The sequence below is a fragment of the Triticum dicoccoides genome, chromosome 5B, assembly GCF_002162155.2.
Source record: "Triticum dicoccoides isolate Atlit2015 ecotype Zavitan chromosome 5B, WEW_v2.0, whole genome shotgun sequence".
In the NCBI taxonomy this organism is placed as follows: domain Eukaryota; kingdom Viridiplantae; phylum Streptophyta; class Magnoliopsida; order Poales; family Poaceae; genus Triticum; species Triticum dicoccoides.
Window position 1 is genome coordinate 585,226,241 of NC_041389.1, and position 18,593 is coordinate 585,244,833.

The following is an 18,593-nucleotide window of genomic DNA, read 5'->3' on the forward strand; positions in this document are numbered from 1 at the left end:
AACAATGGCCCGCCTGGCGGGTCAGGGTCCAGCTCACAGGGGCCCGGCTTTGGCGGCGGCGGATCAAATTCTGGGTACCAGGGACAAGGTAACCAGGGTGGTTATAACAAACAGTCTGGTTAGGGTAACCAGCAGGAGTAGCAGTCAGGATATCAGAGTAATCCAAAGCAGCTTAACAACTGTCAATATCATGTCTTCACTACGAGTCTCTAGAAGCGAGAGTAGAAAGTTCATAAATGTGCAGTCAGCACAGTTGAGCCGGCGGTACCTCAATATCTGCGGTGGTTAGTGCATCCAATCACATGGAGTAGAGAGGATCACCCACCGCTGGTTGACAATCTGGGTCAACTAGCGTTGCTGGTAGCCCCTTAGTTTGGGGGTTACAAGTTTACAAAGGTACTCATGGACGGTGGGAGTAGTATCAACATCCTTTATTATGATACTTTTCGCTAGATGAACTTGACTGATAAGAAGCTTAAGCCGTCCTCTACGGTCTTCCATGGCATGGTACCTGGTAAGTTGGCATATCCAGTTGGTAAAATTGCTTTGGAAGTGGCTTTTGGTGATGATTATGACTACATGGCAGAGACGTTATGGTTTGAGGTGGTTAAGATAAAGAGCCCTTAGCATGCCTTGTTTGGGCGGCCGGCTTACGCCAAGTTTATGGCGCAGCCTTGTTACGTTTATCTGCAGCTTAAAATGCCAGGGCGTAAGGGCACAATAACAGTCCATGGTGATAGGAGAATTGCATTGGAATGTGAGGAAGGAGATGTTGCATATGTTGAGTCGGCTTGTGCCTCGGAGGAGCTCAAGTGTTATAAGGATAACATTGACCCCACTGATATGACTCCTTTGAAGAAGGCAACGACTGAGCAAGACCACTTGTTGAAATTTAAGTCAACTTATGACACTAAGTAGGTTGATTTTGTTCCTGGCGACTCATCTCAGCAGTTCACCATCAGTGCTAACATGGATCCGAAATAGGAAAGCGCGCTCATTGAGTTCATCCATGAGAATCAAGACATCTTTGCATGGAAGCCTTCAGACATGCCGGGTGTACTGAGAGAACTCGCTGAGTACACTCTCAATATTGATCCTAAATTTAAGACGGTGAAGCAGTTCCTTCGCCGTTTTAATGAAGAGCGGCGTAAGGCCATTGAAGAGGAGGTGGCCCGGATCTTGGCGGCTGGGTTCATCGTTGAAGTTTTTCACCCTGAGTGGTTGGCTAACCCAGTGCTGGTAGTGAAGAAAAATGGCACCTGGCGTATGTGTGTTAATTATACTGATCTCGACAAGGCCTGTCCGGCTGATCCTTTCGCTCTCTCTCGCATTGATCAGATCATAGATGCCACATCGGGTTGTGAGTGATTGTGTTTTTTGGTTGCTTATTCTGGTTATCATCCGATCAAGATGGCAGTTAAATACCAAGAGAAGACAACTTTTATCACACCTTTTGGAGCTTTCTGCTATGTGTCTATGCCTTTTGGGCTCAAGAGTGCCCAGGCGACTTATCAACATTGTGTCCAGAATTGTTTCCACAATCAGATTGGATGCAATGTTCATGCCTATGTGGATGATATTGTTGTCAAATCCAGAAAGAAGGAGACTCTGTTGAATGATTTGAAAGAGACCTTTGATAATATCCGGGTCTACAAGTTGATGCTTAACCCGACAAAATGTGTTTTTGGTGTGCCTGCAGGCAAGCTCTTGGGTTTTTTAGTCTCCGAGACAGGTATTGAAGCTAACTCAGAGAAGATTAAGGCTATTACTTCATTGGCTAAGCCGGCATGTGTCAATGACGTCCAGCGCCTAGCGGGTCGTATTACAGCTTTAAGCCAGTTCATAAACCGTCTGGGAGAGAAGGCAATTCCTCTGTACGAGATGATGAAGAAAACATATCACTTTGTCTGGAGTGATGCTGCTAATGAGGCGTTTGAGGCTCTCAAAAAACAATTAGCTGAGCTGCCTGTCCTTGCCGCTCCTGTTGAGAAAGAGCCTTTGCTTTTATACGTGGCGGCTAATAAGAGAGCTGTCAGTGTGGCAATTGTAGTAGAGCGTAAGGAGGCGGGTAAGGAGTACCCAGTCCAGAGGCTGATTTATTATGTTAGCGAAGTGTTAATTGAGTCTAAGCAGCAATACCCACATTGGCAGAAATTGGTCTATGGGGTGTTCATGGCGAGTCGTAGGCTACTTTCTCGGCCATTCTATTACTGCGGTCAGTTTTGCTCCCTTAGGAGATATTATTCAAAATAGAGAGGCTGCTGGCCGGGTTGCCAAGTGGGTAATAGAGCTTGGACCTCATGGCTTGAAGTATGTGCCAATCCCATCCATTAAATCTCAGGCTCTTGTGGATTTCATCAATGATTGGACAGAGTTGCAAACGCCTGAGGAGAAGCCTGATAACACATATTGGACTATTCATTTCGATGGGTCCAGGCAATTAGAGGGCTCGGGGGCTAGAGTTATTTTGAATTCCCCACGAGGTGAATTTTTTTGTTATGTTTTAAGGTTGATGTTCCCTTGTACTAACAATGCAGCTGAATATGAGGTCTTGCTCCATGGCCTTAGTGTTGGGGAACGTAGTAATTTCAAAAATTTTCCTACGCACACGCAAGATCATGGTGATGCACAACAACGAGAGGGGAGTAATGTCCACGTACCCTCGTAGACCATAAGCGGAAGCATTATGACAACACGGTTGATGTAGTTGTACGTCTTCACGATCCGACCGATCCAGGTACCAAACGTACGGCACCTCCGAGTTCAGCACACGTTCAGCTCGATGACGATCCCCAGACTCCGATCCAGCAAAGTGTCGGGGATGAGTTCCGTCAGCACGACGACGTGGTGACGATGATGATGTTCTACCGGCGCAGGGCTTCGCCTAAACTCCGCGACAATATGACTAAGGTGGAATATGGTGGAGGGGGGCACCGCACACGGCTAAGGAACGATCACGAAGATCAACTTGTGTGTCATGGGGTGCCCCCCTGCCCCCGTATATAAAGGAGGGAGGGGGGAGGTTCGGCCGGCCAAGGAGGGCACACCAAGGGGGAGTCCTACTCCCACCGGGAGTAGGACTCCTTCTTTCCTAGTCCAACTAGGAGAAAGGGGGGAAAGGAGGGGAGTGGAGAAGGAAGGGAGAGGGGGGCCGTGCCCCAAACCCCTTGTCCAATTCGGACTGGGCTTGGGAGGGGCGCGCGCCACCTCCTGGCTCCTTCCCACTAAGGCTCATTAAGGCCCAATACTCTTTCCCGTATTCCCGTAACTCCCCGGTACTCCGAAAAATACCCGAATCACTCGGAACCTTTCCGAAGTCCGAATATAGTCGTCCAATATATCGATCTTTATGTCTCGACCATTTCGAGACTCCTCGTCATGTCCCCGATCTCATCCGGGACTCCGAACTCCTTTGGTACATCAAAACTCATAAACTCATAATAAAACTGTCATCGAAACCTTAAGCGTGCGGACCCTACGGGTTCGAGAACTATGTAGACATGACCGAGACACGTTTCCGGTCAATAACCAATAGCGGAACCTGGATGCTCATATTGGCTCCCACATATTCTACGAAGATCTTTATCGGTCAAACCGCATAACAACATACGTTGTTCCCTTTGTCATCGGTATGTTACTTGCCCGAGATTCGATCGTCGGTATCCAATACCTAGTTCAATCTCGTTACTGGCAAGTCTCTTTACTCGTTACGTAATGCATCATTTCGTAACTAACTCATTAGCTACATTGCTTGCAAGGCTTATAGTGATGTGCATTACCGAGAGGGCCCAGAGATACCTCTCCGATAATCGGAGTGACAAAACCTAATCTCGAAATACGCCAACCCAACATGTACCTTTGGAGACACCTGTAGTACTCCTTTATAATCACCCAGTTACGTTGTGACGTTTGGTAGCACCCAAAGTGTTCCTTCAGTAAACGGGAGTTGCATAATCTCATAGTTACAGGAACATGTATAAGTCATGAAGAAAGCAATAGCAATATACTAAACGATCAAGTGCTAGGCTAACGGAATGGGTCATGTCAATCACATCATTCTCCTAATGATGTGATCCCGTTAATCAAATGACAACACATGTCTATGGTTAGGAAACATAACCATCTTTGATTAATGAGCTAGTCAAGTAGAGGCATACTAGTGACTATATGTTTGTCTATGTATTCACACATGTATCATGTTTCCGGTTAATACAATTCTAGCATGAATAATAAACATTTATCATGATATAGAGGAAATAAATAATAACTTTATTATTGCCTCTAGGGCATATTTCCTTTAGTCTCCCACTTGCACTAGAGTCAATAATCTAGTTCACATCATCATGTGATTTAACACCAATATTCATATCTGTATATGATTAACACCCATAGTTCACATCGTCATGTGATCAACACCCAAAGGGTTTACTAGAGTCAATAATCTAGTTCACATCGCTATGTGATTAACACCCAAAGAGTACTAAGGTATGATCATGTTTTGATCATGAGAGAAGTTTAGTCTACGGGTCTGTCACATTCAGAGCCGTATGTATTTTGCAAATATTCTATGTCTACAATGCTCTGCATGGAGCTACTCTAGCTAATTGCTCCCACTTTCAATATGTATCCAGATTGAGACTTAGAGTCATCTGGATCGGTGTAAAAGCTTGCACCGATGTAACTTTTTACGACGGGCTCTTTTATCACCTCCATAATCGAGAAGTATTTCCTTGGTCCTCACTAAGGATATTCTTGACCGCTATCCAGTGATCTACTATTAGATCAAAATTGTATTCCTTTGACAAACACAAAGCAAGGTATACAATAGGTCTGGTTCACAGCATAGCATACTTTATAGAACCTATGAATGAGGCATAGGGAATGACTTTTCATTCTCTTTCTATTTTCTGCCATAGTCGGGTTTTGAGTCTTACTCAACTTCACACCTTGCAACACAGGCAAGAACTCTTTCTTTGACTGTTCCATTTTTAACTACTTCAAAAATTTTATCAAGGTATGTACTCATTGAAAAACTTATCAAGCGTCTTGATCTATCTATATAGATCTTGATGCTCAATGTGTAAGTAGCTTCACCGAGGTCTTTCTTTGAAAAACTTCTTTCAAACACTCCTTTATGCTTTCCAGAAAATTCTACATCATTTCCAATTAATGATATGTCATTCACATATACTTATCAGAAATGCTGTAGTGCTCCCACTCACTTTCTTGTAAATACAGGTCTTTCCAAAAGTCCGTATAAAACCATATGCTTTCATCAACTCATCAAAGCGTATATTCCAACTCCGAGATGCTTGCACCAGTCCATTGATGGATCGCTGGAGCTTGCACACTTTGTTAGCATCTTTAGGATTGACAAGAACTTTCTAGTTGCATCATATACAACTCTTTTTTAATAAATCCATTAAGGAATGCAGTTTTGACATCCATTTGCCAGATTTCATAAAATGTGGCAATTGCTAACATGATTCAGACAGACTTAAGCTTTGATACGAGTGAGAAAATCTCATCGTATTCAATACCTTGAACTTGTTGAAAACCTTTCGCAACAAGTCAAGCTTAGTAGATAGTAACACTACTATCAGTGTCCGTCTTCCTCTGGAAGATCCATTTATTTAACATGGCTTGCTGATCATCGAGCAAGTCAATCAAAGTCCATACTTTGTTCTCATACATGGATCATATCTCAGATTTTATGGCCTCAAGCTATTTCGTGGAATCTGGGCTCATCATCGCTTCCTCATAGTTCGTAGGTTCATCATGGTCTAGTAACATGACTTCCAGAACATGATTACCGTACCACTCTGGTGCGGATCTTACTCTGGAAGACCTACGAGGTTTGGTAGCAACTTGATCTGAAGTTTCATGATCATCATCATTAACTTCCTCACTAATTGGTGTAGGAATCACTGGAACTGATTTCTGTGATTAACTACTTTCCAATAAGGGAGAAGGTACAATTACCTCATCAAGTTCTACTTTCCTCCCACTCACTTCTTTTGAGAGAAACTCCTTCTCTAGAAAGGATCCATCTTAGCAATGAACATCTTGCTTTCGGATCTATGATAGAAGGTGTACCCAATAGTTTCTTTTGGGTATTCTATGAAGACGCACTTCTCCGATTTGGGTTTGAGCTCATCATACTGAAACTTTTTCACATAAGCATCGCAACCCCAAACTTTAAGAAACGACGGCTTAGGTTTATTGCTAAACCATAGTTCATACGGTGTCGTCTCAACGGATTTAGATGGTGCCCTATTTAACGTGAATGCAGCTGTCTCTAATGCATAACCCCAAAATGATAGTGGTAAACCGATAAGAGACATCATAGATCGCACCATATCCAATAAAGTGTGGTTACGATGTGCGGACACACCATAACGTTGTGGTGTTCCAGGTGGCATGAGTTTTGTGAAACTATTCCACATTGTTTTAATTGAAGACCAAACTCGTAACTCAAATATTTGTCTCCATGATCAAATCACAGAAACTTTATTTTTCTTGTTACGATGATTCTCCACTTCACTCTGAAAATTCTTTGAACTTTTCAAATGTTTTAGACTTGTGCTTCATTAAGTAGATATACTCATATCTGCTCAAATCATCTTGTGAAGGTCAGAAAATAACGATACTTGCCACGAGCATCAACACTCATTGGATCTGCATACATCAATATGTATTATTTCCAACAAATCAGTTGCTCGCTCCATAGTTCCGTAGAACGGCATTTTAGTCATCTTGCCCATGAGGCATGGTTCGCAAGTACCAAGTGATTTATAATCAAGTGATTCCAAAAGCCCATCAGTATGGAGTTTCTTCATGCGCTTTACACCGATATGACCTAAACGGCAGTGCCACAAATAAGTTGCACTATCATTATCAACTCTGCAATTTTTGGTTTCAATACTATGAATATGTGTATCACTACTATCGAGATCCAACAAACTATTTTCATTGGGTGTATGACCATTTGAAGGTTTTATTCATGTAAATAGAACAACAATTATTCTCTGATTTTATATGAATAACCGTATTGCAATAAACATGATCAAATCATATTCATGCTCAACGCAAACGCCAAATAACATTTATTTAGGTTTAACACTAATCCCGAAAGTATAGGGAGTGTGCGATGATGATCATATCAATCTTGGAACTACTTCCAACACTCATCGTCACTTCCCCTTCAACTAGTCTCTGTTTATTCTGTAAATCCTGTTTCGAGTTACTAATCTTAGAAACCGAACAAGTATCAAATACTCAGGGGCTACTATAAACACTAGTAAGGCACACATCAATAACCTGTATATCAAATATACTCTTGTTCACTTTGCCATCCTTCTTATCCACCAAATATTCTGGGCATTTCCGCTTCTAGTGACCATTTCCTTTGCAGTATAATCACTCAGTTTCAGGCTTTGGTCCAGCTTTGGGCTTCTTCGCGGGAGTGACAACTTGCTTGCCATTCTGCTTGAAGTTTCCCTTTCTTTCCCTTTGCCCTTTTCTTGAAACTAGTGGTCTTGTCAATCATCAATACTTGATGCTCTTTCTTGATTTCTACCTTCATCGACTTCAACATTACGAAGAGCTCGGGAATCGTTTTCGTCATCCCTTGCATACTATAGTTCATCACAAAGTTCTAGTAACTTAGTGATGGTGACTAGAGAATTCTGTCAATCACTATCTTATCTGGAAGACTAACTCCCATTTGATTCAAGTGATTGTAGTACCCAGACAATCTCAGCACATGCTCACTAGTTGACCGATTCTCCTCCATCTTTTAGCCATAGAACTTGTTGGAGACTTCATATCTCTCAACTCAGGTATTTGCTTGAAATATTAACTTCAACTCCTGGAACATCTCATATGGTCCATGACGTTCAAAACGTCTTTGAAGTCCCGATTCTAAGCCGTAAAGCATGGTGCACAAAACTATCAAGTAGTCATCATATTGAGCTAGCCAAACGTTCATAACGTCTGCATCTGCTCCTACAATAGGTCTGTCACCTAGCGGTGCATCAAGGACATAATTCTTCTGTGCAGCAATGAGGATAAACCTCAGATCACGGACCAAGTCTGCATCATTGCTACTAACATTTTTAAACTTAGTTTTCTCTAGGAACACATATAAAAACATAGGGAAGCAAAAACATAGGGAAGCAACAACGTGAGCTATTGATCTACAACATAATTTGCAAAATACTACCAGGACTAAGTTCATGATAAATTAAAGTTCAATTAATCATATTACTTAAGAACTCTCACTTAGATAGACATCCCTCTAATCTTCTAAGTGATTACGTGATCCATATAAACTACACCATGTCCGATCGTCACGTGAGATGGAGTAGTTTCAACGGTGAACATCAATATGTTGATCATATCTACTATATGATTCACGCTCGACCTTTCGGTCTCCGTGTTCCGAGGCCATATCTGTTATATGATAGGCTCGTCAAGTTTAACCTGAGTATTCCGCGTGTGCAACTGTTTTGCACCCATTGTATTTGAACGTAGAGCCTATCACACCCGATCATCATGTGGTGTCTCAGCATGAAGAACTTTCGCAATGGTGCATACTCAGGGAGAACACTTCATGATAATTTAGTGAGAGATCATCTTAAAATGCTACCGTCAATCAAAGCAAGATAAGATGTATAAAGGATAAACATCACACGCAATCAATATAAGTGATATGATATGGCCATCATCATCTTGTGCTTGTGATCTCCATCTTCGAAGCACCGTCGTGATCATCATCGTCACCGGCGCGACACCTTGATCTCCATCGTAGCATCGTTGTCGTTACGCCATCTATTGCTTCTACGACTATCGCTACCGCTTAGTGATAAAGTAAAGCAATTACAGGGCGTTTGCATTTCATACAATAAAGCGACAACCATATGGCTCCTGCCAGTTGCCGATAACTTCAGTTACAAAACATGATCATCTCATACAATAAAATATAGCATCACGTCTTGACCATATCACATCACAACATGCCCTGCAAAAACAAGTTAGACGTCCTCTACTTTGTTGTTGCAAATTTTACGTGGCTGCTACGGGCTTAGCAAGAACCATTCTTACCTACGCATCAAAATTACAACGACAGTTCGTCAAGTTAATGCTGTTTTAACCTTCGCTAGGACCGGGCGTAGCCACACTCGATTCAGCTAAAGTGAGAGAGACATACACCCGCCAGTCACCTTTAAGCACGAGTGCTCGTAACAATGAAACCAGTCTCGCGTAAGCGTACGCGTAATGTCGGTCCGGGCCGCTTCATCTCACAATACCGCTGAGCCAAAGTATGACATGCTGGTAAGCAGTATGACTTGTACAAAACTCACTTGTGTTCTACTCGTGCATATGACATCTACGCATCAAATCTGGCTCGGATGCCACTGTTGGGGAACGTAGTAATTTCAAAAAATTTCCTACGCACACGCAAGATCATGGTGATGCACAACAACAAGAGGGGAGTAATGTCCATGTACCCTCGTACACCGTAAGTAGAAGCGTTATGACAACGCGGTTGATGTAGTCGTACGTCTTCACGATCCGACCGATCCAAGTACCGAACGTACGACACCTCCGAGTTCAGCACACGTTCAGCTCGATGACGATCCCCAGACTCCGATCCAGCAAAGTGTCGGGGATGAGTTCCGTCAGCACGACGGCGTGGTGACGATGATGATGTTCTACCGGCGCAGGGCTTCGCCTAAACTCCGCGACGATATGACCGAGGTGGAATATGGTGGAGGGGGGCACCGCACACGGCTAAGGAACGATCACGAAGATCAACTTGTGTGTCATGGGGTGCCCCCCTGCCCCCGTATATAAAGGAGGGAGGGGGGAGGTTCGGCCGGCCAAGGAGGGCGCGCCAAGGGGGAGTCCTACTCCCACCGGGAGTAGGACTCCTTCTTTCCTAGTCCAACTAGGAGAAAGGGGGGAAAGGAGGGGAGTGGAGAAGGAAGGGAGAGGGGGGCCGCGCCCCAAACCCCTTGTCCAATTCGGACTGGGCTTGGGAGGGGCGCGCGCCACCTCCTGGCTCCTTCCCACTAAGGCTCATTAAGGCCCAATACTCTTTCCCGTATTCCCGTAACTCCCCGGTACTCCGAAAAATACCCGAATCACTCGGAACCTTTCCGAAGTCCGAATATAGTCGTCCAATATATCGATCTTTACGTCTCGACCATTTCGAGACTCCTCGTCATGTCCCCGATCTCATCCGGGACTCCGAACTCCTTCGGTACATCAAAACTCATAAACTCATAATAAAACTGTCATCGAAACCTTAAGCGTGCGGACCCTACGGGTTCGAGAACTATGTAGACATGACCGAGACACGTTTCCGGTCAATAACCAATAGCGGAACCTGGATGCTCATATTGGCTCCCACATATTCTACGAAGATCTTTATCGGTCAAACCGCATAACAACATACGTTGTTCCCTTTGTCATCGGTATGTTACTTGCCTGAGATTCGATCGTCGGTATCCAATACCTAGTTCAATCTCGTTACTGGCAAGTCTCTTTACTCGTTACGTAATGCATCATTCCGTAACTAACTCATTAGCTACATTTCTTGCAAGGCTTATAGTGATGTGCATTACCGAGAGGGCCTAGAGATACCTCTCCGACAATCGGAGTGACAAAACCTAATCTCGAAATACGCCAACCCAACATGTACCTTTGGAGACACCTGTAGTACTCCTTTATAATCACCCAGTTACGTTGTGATGTTTGGTAGCACCCAAAGTGTTCCTGCGGTAAACGGGAGTTGCATAATCTCATAGTTACAGGAACATGTATAAGTCATGAAGAAAGCAATAGCAATATACTAAACGATAAAGTGCTAGGCTAACAGAATGGGTCATGTCAATCACATCATTCTCCTAATGATGTGATCCCGTTAATCAAATGACAACACATGTCTATGGTTAGGAAACATAACCATCTTTGATTAACGAGCTAGTCAAGTAGAGGCATACTAGTGACTATATGTTTGTCTATATATTCACACATGTATCATGTTTCCGGTTAATACAATTCTAGCATGAATAATAAACATTTATCATGATATAAGGAAATAAATAATAACTTTATTATTGCCTCTAGGGCATATTTCCTTCACTTAGGATGGCCAAAGAGATGACCTTAAGCCGGGTCAGGTGCTTTGGCGACTCGGATTTAGTGGCCCAACAAGTTTCCGGTACTTGTGATTCTAAAGACTCGCTCATGGCGGCTTATCACCGGGCAGTTGACAATATTGTTGGTCACTTCAAAGGTTATCAGGTGGAGCACCTTGCTCGACGGAAGAATGAGGTGGCTGACGCTTTCAGCCGGCTTGGGTCTCAACGTAAGCCGGTGCCCCTAATGTTTTTCTTGATGTATTGAATAATCCTTCAGTCAAGCTCCCGTCAGAAGAGGATCTTGCTCTTCCTGACCTGGAGGCACAATTGGTGGCGGCTCTCCATGCTATTCCTGATTGGACAATTCCTTACTTGGCTTATATGACCCGGGGCGAGTTACCCGAGGATGAAACTTTGGCCAGGCAGATAAACCAGCGGTCCAAGTCTATGACTATTATCAATGGCGAGTTACACTGATGTAGTGTCACAGGTGTGTTCCAGCATTGTGTTTCTCCGGAGGAGGGCCGTGAAATTCTAAGAGAAATCCATGAAGGTGATTGTGGTCATCATGCCGGCTCTAAATCCCTAGTGGCTAAAGCCTTTCATCATGGGTTTTATTAGTTGACAGCTCATGCTGATGCAGAGGATATCGTCAGTAAGTGTGATGGGTGTCAGAAATTTTCTCGACGCGCTCATGTGCCGGATCAAGAGTTGAGGATGATTCCAATTACATGGCCATTTGCAGTCTGGGGGCTTGATATGTTTGGACCCTTCAAAAGGTCTAAGGATAAGAAAATCCACCTCTTGGTGGCAATTGACAAATTTACCAAGTGGGTTGAAGAAGAGCCGGTTAGCAAGTGTGATGCGGCAACAACAGTTCAATTTGTTAAAAAGTTGATCTTCCATTTTGGTTACCCTCATAGTATCATCACTGATAATAACACTAATTTGTCTAAAGGTGCTATGAGAGGGTTTTATCAACAAGAGCATATTCGTCTTGACGTCTCTTCTGTGGCTCATCCACAGTTCAATGGTCAAGCTGAGAGGGCAAACTAAGAAATTTTGAGAGGCATCAAGCCCTGGCTTATGGTTCCTTTGCAGCGGAAGCCAGGTTGTTGGGTTGAGGAGTTACCCTTAGTACTTTGGAGTATCAATACCACTCCCAACAGGTCAACAGGCTATACGCCTTTCTTCATGGTCTACGGGGCTGAGGCGGTTCTTCCAAGCAATATCCATCATGACTCACCCCGTCTGGCGGCTTACGTTGAAGCTGATAATGAAATAGCATGTCAAAATGCACTTGATGCTTTAGACGAGGAGCGAGACCTGGTGGCGGCTCGTTCAACAATATATCAACAAGATCTACGTCGCTATCATAGCCGCAGAGTTAAGACCCGGACATTTCAAGAAGGCGACTTAGTGCTCCGGCTCATCCAAGATAAGACATATATGCACAAGTTATCCCCACCTTGGGAAGGGCCCTTTGTGGCAAAAACCTGAACAACAGGTCGTATTACCTCATTGATATACGTGGGCATAAGGATTTTCACACGTCAGAGGAGGAGACCCGGCGTCCATGGAACATCGCACATCTTCGGCTATACTATACTTGAGCCGCTAGTTCTTGCCTTTGTACATAATTTTGTCAAATGTATATACATTTTATGATTAGCATAATAAAGCTGGTATCCCTGAATTACGGGGCCTCTGCCGTTTCATTTCTGAATATATGAGTATTTATTGGCTGATCATAAGCTGACTTTTGCTGCGCTTTGAAAGCAATCATGTGGTCTAAGTACCAATTGGCTGTTGCTGCGCTTTGAAAGCAATCATGTGGTCTAAGTACCAATTGGCTGTTGCTGCCCTTTGAAAGAAATCATGTGGTCTAAGTACCAATTGGCTGTTGCTGCCCTTTGAAAGCAATCATGTGATCTAAGTACCAATTGGATGTTGCTGCCCTTTGAAAGCAATCATGTGGCCTAAGTGCCAAACGACCGTTGCTGCCTTTTGAAAGCAATCATGTGGCCTAAGTGCCAAATGGCTGTTGTTACCTTTTGAACGAAATCATGTGGCCTAAGTGCCAAACGACTGTTGCTTCCTTTTGAAAGCAATCATGTGGCCTAAGTGCCAAACGACTGTTGCTGCCTCTTGAAAGTAATCATGTGGCTTGAGTGCCAAACGGCTATTGCGGCCTTGACAACAAATACGCGGCTTTTAAGTTTCCCTTTTTGGAATTTGCTTATTTTTTGTTTGGATTTTTGAGATCCTTTGAGTCACCCGGTTTTCGAGATATGACAGTCATGTTTAAATTTTTCTGTTTATAACCCGCCTTGATTTGGACTTTAAGTTGCTAGCGGCTTGTGCCTCATTTTTGATTTTTGTCCAGGTTATAACCGTCCTGATTTTTAACGCTGAGTCACTAGTTAATTATAACCCACCCTGGTTTGTGACGATAAGTCACCAGGGTATGCCTGTAACTTCTTTTTGTCAGGTTATGTGGAATTTTGTACAAGGCTGCTATGGCTCGCTTGAACATTTAAATCAAGCATATCATACAAGATTCAGCTTAATATAAGTAAACTTGCATGATGGCATGGCAAGCAGATCATAAAATGTTAAATTGGTGGTTCAACAGTTAAAGGATGGCATGCATGATGGCATGGCAGATCATTGTTTTCAATCTAGACTATTACAAGGCCACCAGTGACCTACAAATTTGGAGCAAAGTGTTTTTTTGACACAGTATGTCCATAGCCCGATTTGAGAGCCACCTGGTATTAGCTGCCTTCATCTCAGCGAGTGGATGACTCCGGGTCATCCTGCGCCGGCTCTCCTTCTTCGTCCATGTGGATGTCAGGTGACGTCCAGTTGATGCCGGTTAAGGCCTCAAATATGGCTTCATCATTGATAATTGGGGACAGATCAACATCAGGGGCAAAAGTATATTTACGTGTTGGAGGAGTGAGATCCATGACGTTGTAAGTCGGTGCTTTGACCTTAGCATTTTCCATGTCGTACGTTGATGCCTGCTTGAACTATGTCGGTATTTCCCCAAAGAGGAAAGGATGATGCAACACAGCGATGGTAGGTATTTCCCTCAATGATGAGACCAAGGTTATCGAACCAGTAGGAGAACCAAGCAACACAGCATAAACAACCACTGCACACAAATAACAGATACTCGCAACCCGACGTGTTAAAGGGGTTGTCAATCCCTTTCGGGTAACGGCGCCTCGAATTGGCGAGAAGACATGATAAAGTTGTGATAGATAGGATAAATAGATCGCAAATAAAATGAAGTGCAACAAGGTGTTTTTGTATTTTTGGTTTAATATATCTGAAAATAAAAGCAAAGGAAAATAGATCACAAAGGAAAATATGATGAAAAGAGACCCGGGGCCGTATGTTTCACTAGTGGCTTCTCTCGAGAAAAATAGCAAACGGCGGGAAACAATTGTTGTCGGGCAATTGATAGAACTTCAAATAATCATGATGATATCCAGGCAATGATTATTATATAGGCATCACGTCCAAGTTTAGTAGACCGACTCCTGCCTGCATCTACTACTATTACTCCACACATCGACCGCTAGCCAACATGCATCTAGTGTATTAAGTTCATGAAAAAATGGAGTAATGCAATAAGAACGATGACATGATGTAGACAAGATCTATTTATGTAGAAATAGACCCCATCTTGTTATCGTTAATAGCAATGATACATACGTGTCGTTTCCCCTTCTGTCACTGGGATCAAGCACCATAAGATCGAACCCATCACAAAGCACCTCTTCCCATTGCAAGATAAATAGATCAAGTTGGCCAAACAAAACCCAAATATCGGATAAGAAATACGAGACTATAATAAATCATGTATATAAGAGATCAAAGAAGACTCAAATAACTTTCATGGATAAAAACATATATTTGATCATAAACTCAAAGTTCATCGGATCCCAACAAATACACCGTAAAAAGAATCAGGAGAGAGAGAGAGAGGAAGCCATCTAGCTACTAACTACAGACCCGTAGGTCTACATAGAACTACTCACGCATCATCGGAGAGGCACCAATGGACATGATGAACCCCTCCGTGATGGTGTCTAGATTGGATCTGGTGTTTCTGGAACTTGCGGCGGCTGGAATTGATTTATATCGACTCCCCTAGGGTTTCTGGAATATTGGGGTATTTATAGAGCAAAGAGGTGGTGCGGGAGGCCACCGAGGTGGGCACATCCCACTTGGGCGCGCCTGGGCCTCCAGGCGCGCCCTTGTGGGTTGTGCTCCCCTTAGAGATCCCCTCAGGTACTTTCTTGGCCCACTTGATGTCTTCTGGTGCAAAAAAAATCCACAAAAAGTTTCACTGCGTTTGGACTCCGTTTGGTATTGATTTCCTGCGATGTAAAAAACAAGTAGAAAACAACAACTGGCACTGGGCACTATGCCCATAGGTTAGTACCAAAAAATGATATAAAATGACTATAAAATGATTGTAAAACATCCAAGATTGATAATATAACAACATGGAAAATCAAAAATTATAGATATGTTTGAGACATATCAACATCCCCAAGCTTAATTGCTGCTCGTCCTCGAGTAGGTAAATGATAAAAACAGAACTTTTGATGTGGAATGCTGCCTAACATGTTCATCACATAATCTTTTCTTTGTCCCATGGACATTTGGACTTTTATATGGTTCAAAGCAATAGTCTAGTTTTGACATGAAGATTTTAATACTCAAGTATACCAACAAGCAACCATGTCTTTCAAAATATCAACACTAAAGCAAGTTATCCCTAGCCCATTATGCTCAACCATTGATCCATTCATGAAACACACTCGAATATTAGCTACACCCAATGCTCAAAAACGATAATAGTGCCCCTTAGTTGGTGCTTTATAAGACAAGATGGAGACTCAAATTCAAAATAAAAATTGCATAAAGTAAAAAAGAGGCCCTTCGCTGAGGGAAGTAGGGATTTTTAGAGGTGCCAGAGCTCAAAGCGAAAATTGAGAGATAAAAACATTTTGGGAGGCATACTTTTCCCACCAATGGAAACGACTTAGAGCTCCCAACACTTACCATGCTAGATACATCATAGGCGGTTCCCTATAGAAAATAAAGTTTATTCCTTTTTCCACCACACTTTCACTTTCCATGGCTAACCGTATCCACGGGTGCCCTCCATACCAACACTTTCCAAGGAATTTATTATTTGATAACATAAAGTAAATTCATTTTTTTCATTTCGGGACTAGGAATCCCTAATACCTTTGTCATACTCTCGTGCAATGACAAGTAAATGAACACTCATCATGAGAATAACACATCTAGCATGGAAAATATTGGCCACCCCTCACCGCCTCGCGAGCGGTACGAGCACACAAAAGAGAAATTTACTTTTTGAAAATTAGAGATGGCACATAAAAATTTGCTTAGAACGGCATGGAAATACCGCATATAGGTAGGTATAGTGGACTCATATGGAAAAACTAGTTTAAAGGGTTTTGGATGCACAAGTAGTGATCATACTTAGTGCAAAAATGAAGGCTAGCAAAAAGATTGAGAAGCGACCAACCAAGAAACGAAAAATCTCATACCCAAGCATTAAGCATAAGTAACTCCGAATAATGCACCACAAGTAGGATATAAATTTCATTGCATAACTATTGGCTTTCGTGCTTGCATAGGGAATCACAAACCTTAACACCAATATTCTTACTAAAGCACAATTACTCATCAACATGACTCACATATCACATCGTCATATCTCAAAACCATTACTAAGAACCAAGTTTATTTTGTCCAATGATCTTCATGAACGTTTTTATTATATCCTCCTTGTATATCTATCACTTTGGGACTATTTTCATATGTTGCTTTTAATAAGCTCAAACAAATATAAGTGAAGAACATGAGCAGAACATTTCTTTCTCTCAAAATAATCTAAGTGAAGCAAGAGAGAATTTCTTAATTTTTTTACTAACTCCCAAATAAATCTAAGTGAATCATGAGAGAATTTCTTTAAAAATAACAAAGCACACCATCCTCAAAAAGATATAAGTGAAGCACTAGAGTAATTCCATGGCTCTAAAAATTTAAGTGAAGTATAGGAGCAAGCATAGCATAATTTTTGGATATCTCAAAAAGGTGTGTCCAGCAAGGATTCAAGATTTAAAACACAAAGCAAAACAAGCAAAGACTCATATCACACAAGACGCTCCAAGCAAAATTCATAATATGTGACGAATAAAAATATAGTTTCAAGTAAAATACCGATGGTTGTTAGAAGAAAGAGGGGATGCCACTCAGGGGCATCCCCAAGCTTAATTAGTTGCTTGCTACTTCTTGAATATTATCTTGGTGTGCCTCGGGCATCTCCAATCTTAGCCTTTTGCTAATCCTTATTCCTTCATCCATCGTAAGATCACCCAAAACTTGAAAACTTCAATCACACAAAACTCAACAAAACCTTCGTGAGATCCGTTAGTATAAGAAAGCAAACCACTACTATAAGTATTCTTGCAAACCCATTCATAATTTATTTTTGCATTATATCTAATGTATTCCAACTTTCCTATGGCAAAAACTCATCAAAGAAAACCATAGAATCATCAAAACAAGCACACAACACAAGCAAAATAGAATTTGTTAAAAATAGAACAGTCTGTAGCAATCTGACTACTTTGAATACTTCTGTAACTCCACAAATTCTGAAAACACAGGACGACATGAATATTTTATTTATTAATCTTCTGCAAAAAGAATCAACTCAAAATCACTCTTCTGATAAAAATGAAAAATAATTTCGTTAGCGCAAACGTTTTTGTTTTCCAGCAAGATCAAATCAACTCCCAAATCATCCCAAAGGCCTTGCTTGGCACAAACACTAATTTAAACCACAAAAACATATCAATCAGAGGCATGATTGTGTATTTTATTGAAAACAACAAGAAAACCAAAAAGCAAAAAGGTACAAGTTGGGTTGCCTCCCAACGAGCGCCATCGTTTTATGCCCCTAGCTAGGCATAACGCGTAGGATATAAGTGTTGTCATTTATGATCTTTGCCACTTTAGTAAGGGTCTTTTCAAATCCGGGAGGCTCTTTGCGCTTCCCTAAATTTTCTGGGAAAGAAACCATCTTGAGATCTAAAATATCCAACCGTTTATTGCAAAGGGTAATCAAAGTGTTCATCCAGTTGATTCTACCGTTGAGTTGTTTAAGAGGTTCATTATATTTTTGCACCTCAACCATATGCTTATGCAAATCACCAAGTTTGTCTAAAATTTGAGCTCCACCTGGGGTGAAAGAAAACCCTTTCTTTTGTGGTGGAACCCCCAAAATTCATTCTAAGATTTCATATGCAGCATTGACATCAAGCTCAATAAAATTCCCTTTTGCGGCAAAATATAAAAGTTGTCTATGATGCAAAGCCAATC